Source organism: Mus musculus, chromosome 4, assembly GCF_000001635.26.
Source record: "Mus musculus strain C57BL/6J chromosome 4, GRCm38.p6 C57BL/6J".
NCBI lineage: Eukaryota > Metazoa > Chordata > Mammalia > Rodentia > Muridae > Mus > Mus musculus.
The window spans coordinates 84,740,026-84,745,963 of NC_000070.6; the positions used below are offsets into that span (position 1 = coordinate 84,740,026).

The 5,938-nt window shown below is 42.1% G+C and overlaps 1 long non-coding RNA gene across 1 annotated transcript; it reads left to right on the forward strand.

Moving 5' to 3' along the window:
* Window positions 1-1,449: 1,449 nt before the first annotated feature.
* Window positions 1,450-4,592, forward strand: Gm12415 (predicted gene 12415). The gene is made up of 3 exons (NR_166699.1): window positions 1,450-1,860; window positions 2,166-2,265; window positions 4,190-4,592. It is a non-coding gene; the product is annotated as a predicted gene 12415 (long non-coding RNA).
* Window positions 4,593-5,938: the final 1,346 nt, after the last annotated feature.

Genomic DNA, 5,938 nt, shown 5'->3' on the forward strand with positions numbered 1-5,938 from the left:
CCAGGTCAGTCTGGGCCAACAGTGAGAGCCTATTTCAAAAACTGAATCAAATGACAAGTTTGTGTATCAAGTACACACCACTTTACTGGTCACCCTTGGGTACCTATCTTAAAGAACTGACCCCTTCTTCTCCTCCCCTTAGATTTTGTTTCTGTGTCATCTGATACCCACCCCAAGATTTGAGACCTATTTTGCATTGTGCTATATTTAGAAATGTCTTTCCAGTCCTAGCCAGATTAAAAGGTCTTTGAAGGCAGAGAGTATGTCTAATTCATACTTGTACTCCTTTTCTTTAAAAAAAAAAGTTTATTTTATCTGCGTGGGGGTTGATGACTGTGGAGGCCAGAAAGGGGTATCAGATCCTCAAGGCTCGAGTTACAGGGAGCGTGAATCTCTGTTGTGGGTGATGGGGACCAAAGTGTGAGTATAAAAGCCACAAGCACCCTTGACCTCTGAGCCCTCTCGCCTGCCTGGGGAATCTGTGCTCTTGACATCAATTTAACAACTGCTTGCAGAATCAATTAACAAAGAACAACTCACAGGCCCAGGCCAGGTATGCTAGGAAGTAATCCAAACAGTCATTTACACACACCAAGAAACAGCCACTAGTGCATAGCTGGCTGCGTACTGAGCTCTCTGCTTCAAGGGAAGGACAGATCTGATCCTACTTTTCTTATGGCCTTTCTACCTGACAGTCTACACTCTTGGACACTGGAAAGAGAAATACTTTAAAAGTGCCGGGGAGAGGAGGCCAAAGAAGAAGAGGAGGGGGGAGGAGGAAGAAGAAGAGGGAGGAGGAAGAGGAGAAGGAGAAAGAGGAGGAGGAGGAGGAGGAGGAGGAGGAGGAGGAGAGGTCTGGGCGAGATCTATCTTTATCCCTGAACTTTCTTTCCACCTCTTGTATTCATTTTTACTACTTCACTTTCCTTGGCATTCTATTCTTGTTGGCCCCAGCTCCAGCTTTCCACAGCTGGACTGCTCTGTTCTTTTTGGCCCTCTTGTCCTTTCCTTTCAGCAGGTACTGAACCTAGGACCACTGAGCTACATCCACAGTCCTTTATTTTAATTTATGAGTGTGTCTCTCCGTGTTACCTAGGAGACCCTGTGGTCCTCCTGCCTCAGTGACCTTAGGAGCTGGAATGGCAGGTATGCTCCACCATCAACCCGACACTTTGATTGGTGCTTTGGCTGCAGCCACACATCTCCCACCTAACATCTGATATCATTCAGCTTCAGAATGAAGTCTCATGTAAAAGTAGCCCTTTCCACAGGCCCCACTGTGGTCCTTGGCAAATTCATTTCTGTCTTGTGGAGTGCCTGGTGACTCATCTTCAGAAGACAAACCTACAGGCATCCTAAATTCCCATTGTTAGGGCTCAGCTCATCACAGTGACACTTGGACTTGATGAGTCACCTGACTGGATTTTTATGAATAGTACAGAAGCTTTGGTTTCATCTTGCAGGGCTGGGGTAAGATGAGTTAACTTTGTTAAACATATTGGTGTGTCATAAATATGTATGCTGCCTTAGAAACCATCAGCTTCCCTAGTCATATTGAGTCATACATCTGGAACACAGCTGAAGGGGTTAATTAAAAACAGCTGCTTCTAATCGTGCTTGTGCTTGCGTTTGCTTCCCTATGAAAGGGCAAGGGAAAGACAGAATCCAAAAGACAGAAAAAGGAGCCTTGCAGGGAGATGGGAAGTCTCCAGTGGCCAAGCTGATGTGAGGAGAGGCTGGACTCCGAGAATCAGGAAAGAGTCCTGATGAATACCTTAAAGTGGGCTGAAGTTACATACAAATGTAGCATTAAGATAGAACACACTCAGCTTAAATATAAGGCACAGCCAGTTATGCAAGGTGAGCTCTTTCTATTTCTATTTCAGTTCTTCTCCTTTAAAAATAACCTGCCATCATTTAACTATATTTTAGTCATTTTGGGAAAATGCATGTCAATTTAAAGTTAAAATCATAAATTTTCTTCTACTTAATCTTTGGAATTTTTACATATTTATTTTTGTATGTGTGTATGTATGTGTGGAGGAGTTTGTGTATGTGTAGATGTTTATGTGTATGCATATATAGAGGGGTGGGGCGTATATGTATACGGAGGCCAGAGGTCAATGCCAATGGCTTCCTCAATCATTCTCATCTTATTTTTTCAGTCAAGCTCTCTCTCTGAACTGGAGCTCACCAGTTTAGCTACGCTGCCTTGCCAGTGAACACCAGGGATCCATGGGTCTCCATCCAAACATTGGGCTACAGGTATGTGCTACCATGTGTGACTTGCTATGTGGATGCTGGGAATCCAGACTTGGGTCCTCATACTTGCATGACAAGACAATTGAGCCATCTTCTTAGTCCTCGGATTTTAAAGTTTCTGTCACTATTGTTAATAAGGTCTAGGTCAATGACATCCCCTGTGGCTTTGATTGGCATTTGCACATCGATTAGTAATAATGAACGTCTCTACTATATTCCTCTTGACTATGTCTATTTCTTTGTTTGAGAAAAATCTTTTCAAGTCCTTTGCTCACTTTCTAATCAGCTTAATTTTATTTTGGTCATGCATTTTTATGTGTTTCTTATTTATGTCTCGGTATCAATCCCTTAGCAGATATTTGGTTGGCAAATATTTTCTCTCATTCTGTAGGTTGTTGTAGGTTGTTGACTGCTCTTTTGGGTGTTTCCCTGGTTGTGCTGAAGTGTTTTGGGTGATCTAATCCCACTTGTGTCTTTTTGGTTTTGTTCTTGTAGCACTGGTATCTCATCCATGGAGTCATTGCCACTGACAGCTCCTTACATTTTCTTTTAAAACTTTGTAACTTTAGGTCTTATGATCAGACTGTGTTGTGTGTGTTTATGAGGAATATGCATGTACGTGTGTTTGTGGGAGGAAGGTTAGTGCTGACTGTCATCCTTAGCCCTTCTCTGCCTTGTTTTTTAAGTTAGCATCTCTCATCTGGAGATTGCTAATGCAGTTGGATGAGCTGGTCAGCCCAGGTGTCCACCTGCCTCTGCCTCCCCCATGCTCAGATTACGGGCACTGCCACATTTTGCAGGGCAAGTTTTTTACTGACTGAGCTTTCTTCCGGCACCTTGTGTCTGAGTCTTTGATCCATTTGGGTTGATCATTATATAGTTTTCTATGTGGATTTGCACTTATGCAAGCACTATTGGTTGGAGAGACTACCCCTTTTTCCACTGTACACTTGGGACCCTTGTCCAAGCTCATTTAACTATGTGAACCTAAATTCATTTCTGTGCCCTATTTCTGTATGCTTTTTGGTACAAGCAATATCTCTGTGTTATGTCAAAGAGAGAAAACGGTGAATTTATTAATTGTGGCTATTAAATGACTTCACGTCAGTATGCAAACCTGCATCAATTTGTTATTCTTGCTTTTCATCTATGAAGGATCACACTCAGATGCTTTGCTGTTATAGCCAAAGCAACTTGGATCTTGCACTGGTGAGCATAGGGTGTCATACTCATTTCTCAGGGGAGCTATGTCGAGCCTTGAGTTGTACACAAGTATTCAGCCGTAGGAGCAAGGATGAAGCTTTCCTTGCCCTGGGCCTTTCCCTTATCAAAGAAGCTCCCAGTTAACTTTCTTGCTCAGCTAATCTTCATCTCAAAAATGCTTGCTCCTAGACTGTCCACTAAATCCACCTCTCAGGATTTAAAAATCATCTCTGCCCACGAGTGAGCACCTCCTGGGTCCACCTAGGTCCTTGCTGCACCAAAGCATCCAGCCGAGGCAAGAATCCAGTCCCTTCCCTACAGTCCACACACTGAGGCAAGAATCCAGTCCCTTCCCTACAGTCCACACACTGAGCTGCATATTCAGCTCTGTCCTGTGGGAGAGTGGGTAGTGCTTGCAATTGTTGTGCCTATTGGATTGTATTTTCCTCAATCTTAGGGGATTCCAAGCCGGCTTGTCAGTGTGGAATGTGGCATGAAATGGTTTATGCTACTGTAAGGTATTAACAGCCCTGTCTTAAAACGAGAAGATCAAAGCTACGGAAATTAAATAATTTGCCAACGTTTCACAGTTGCTAACTGACAAGGTGGAACTTGTCAATTCGCCGGGTCTGAGGTCCAGATAAACACCCCCGATCTAACCAACTTTCTTAAATAAAGTCTGGTATTAGCTCTGCAAATTTGAAACACTCTCTACCTTTTGTAGGTTTTCGGCTACAAAAATTGATTCTTGGAGGAACTAGATTCTAGATGGACAAGATATGAAAAATAAAGGATGAAGCAACTGTTATCATGACCTTTGGGGCCTTCCAGATGCCACCAGCTAGAGACAACAGAGAAGATATCGTGTGTTGTAGATGTTGACAAACACTCTTACAGAGGTCTGGAGAGATATCAGCGGTTAGCAGCTTATACTACTCTTATAAAGGACCCGACTTTGGTCCTTGCACTCATATCACACAACTAACAACCATTTGTAATTCATCTCCAATGGATCCAGCACCCTCTTCTGGCATCGGCAGGTACCCGTACTCATGTGCACATACTTGTACACAGACACATGATGAAAAGTAAATTAAATAAAAATAAATAAAGCCAGAAACCTAAAATCTCTTTAAGGCGTTTAATCTTTGCTGGTTTGCAGAGGAGAACCACCCTGTCCAAAGAAACAGGAGTTCTAACTCTAGGTACCCACCTGCCAGGGTCTCCCTTCTGAGTGTACATTCGCTTCACCTCCACGTATTTCCTTAGACTAATAATTCACATCAGCTGGAGCTCAGTGGCTTATGAACCAAGGGTGAAATTATTAAATTTTATTGTTTGTGATTCCTCCTTAAGTTATGTTCCTATAATTGCAAACGCACTGCATTCCCCAACCTCTATTTCGGATTTATTACTACCCCTACTTTCTGCCTTTTTTTTTTTTTAGATCTCAGAAGTAAACTTCAAATATTTACAAATCGCAATTTCATGTTTTCCCTTTCATAAATCTGTGGGCAAATTCAGTGCTGGAGACAGAGAGTAATAAATCTGGATGTTTATGTATTGTGCCAGAAGGCGCTGCACGAACTTCCCCACATAACCTGGTCAATGAGCTTCAGTCTTGACCTGTAGCACTGGCTCCAGGCTAATCCTGAGGCTCACATTAGCAGAATCATTATAAAACATCTGGTGACTTCTATATACAAAACCCTTCCCATGTTCCTGTAGTTGTAATTTATAATCAGACAAGTTCAGTAGGCACATATGTTCTCCAGGTTACCAGAGGAACAGTGCATCGATAGTGTTTACACCATTTATCACACTCATCTTTGAATGTGTGGACATAATGACAACCCACTCTAATGCTAAGGTTGCGATCAAACCTACAGGTGATGGGGGAAAATTTTTTTTTTGTTTTTGAAGATCTCTCATTGTAAGCCAATCTACAATGCTTCACAAAATGAGAAAAGGGCCTCACTTAAGATCCAGAAAACATGAATGGACATGACTAACATGACAATGTAGCAGGCTACTGTTGGGCTGGGGACATAGCGCAGGGGTAGAGTACTTGCCTACCATGTGCAATGCCCAGGTTCAATCCCCTAATGGTACAAATAAAAGATTCAAAAGATTATGTTTAAATGACAATAACACCCAAATAAAGTAAAAAACAAAAGACAAACTGAAGGAAAAGAAGTGTATTTCATAGAGTAAGATGGGCTGGGTAGGGAGAGTGGCATAGGACCATGTAGATGAATGTGAAAAAGATAAATAATTCAGTTATAAAATAAGAACATAAAGAGGAACTTTACAGAGAGACTCATACAACTGTTACACAAAAGGAAGTCTAGGAGAAGGCAGGTTATAACATTAATTCAAGAAACGAGGGTCGGAGATGTAAGGTTTATTTCTCAGCTGTTGGATGAGAAGCAATGAGACTGTTGATTGGCGACTCTACTAGTAAATATTCCAC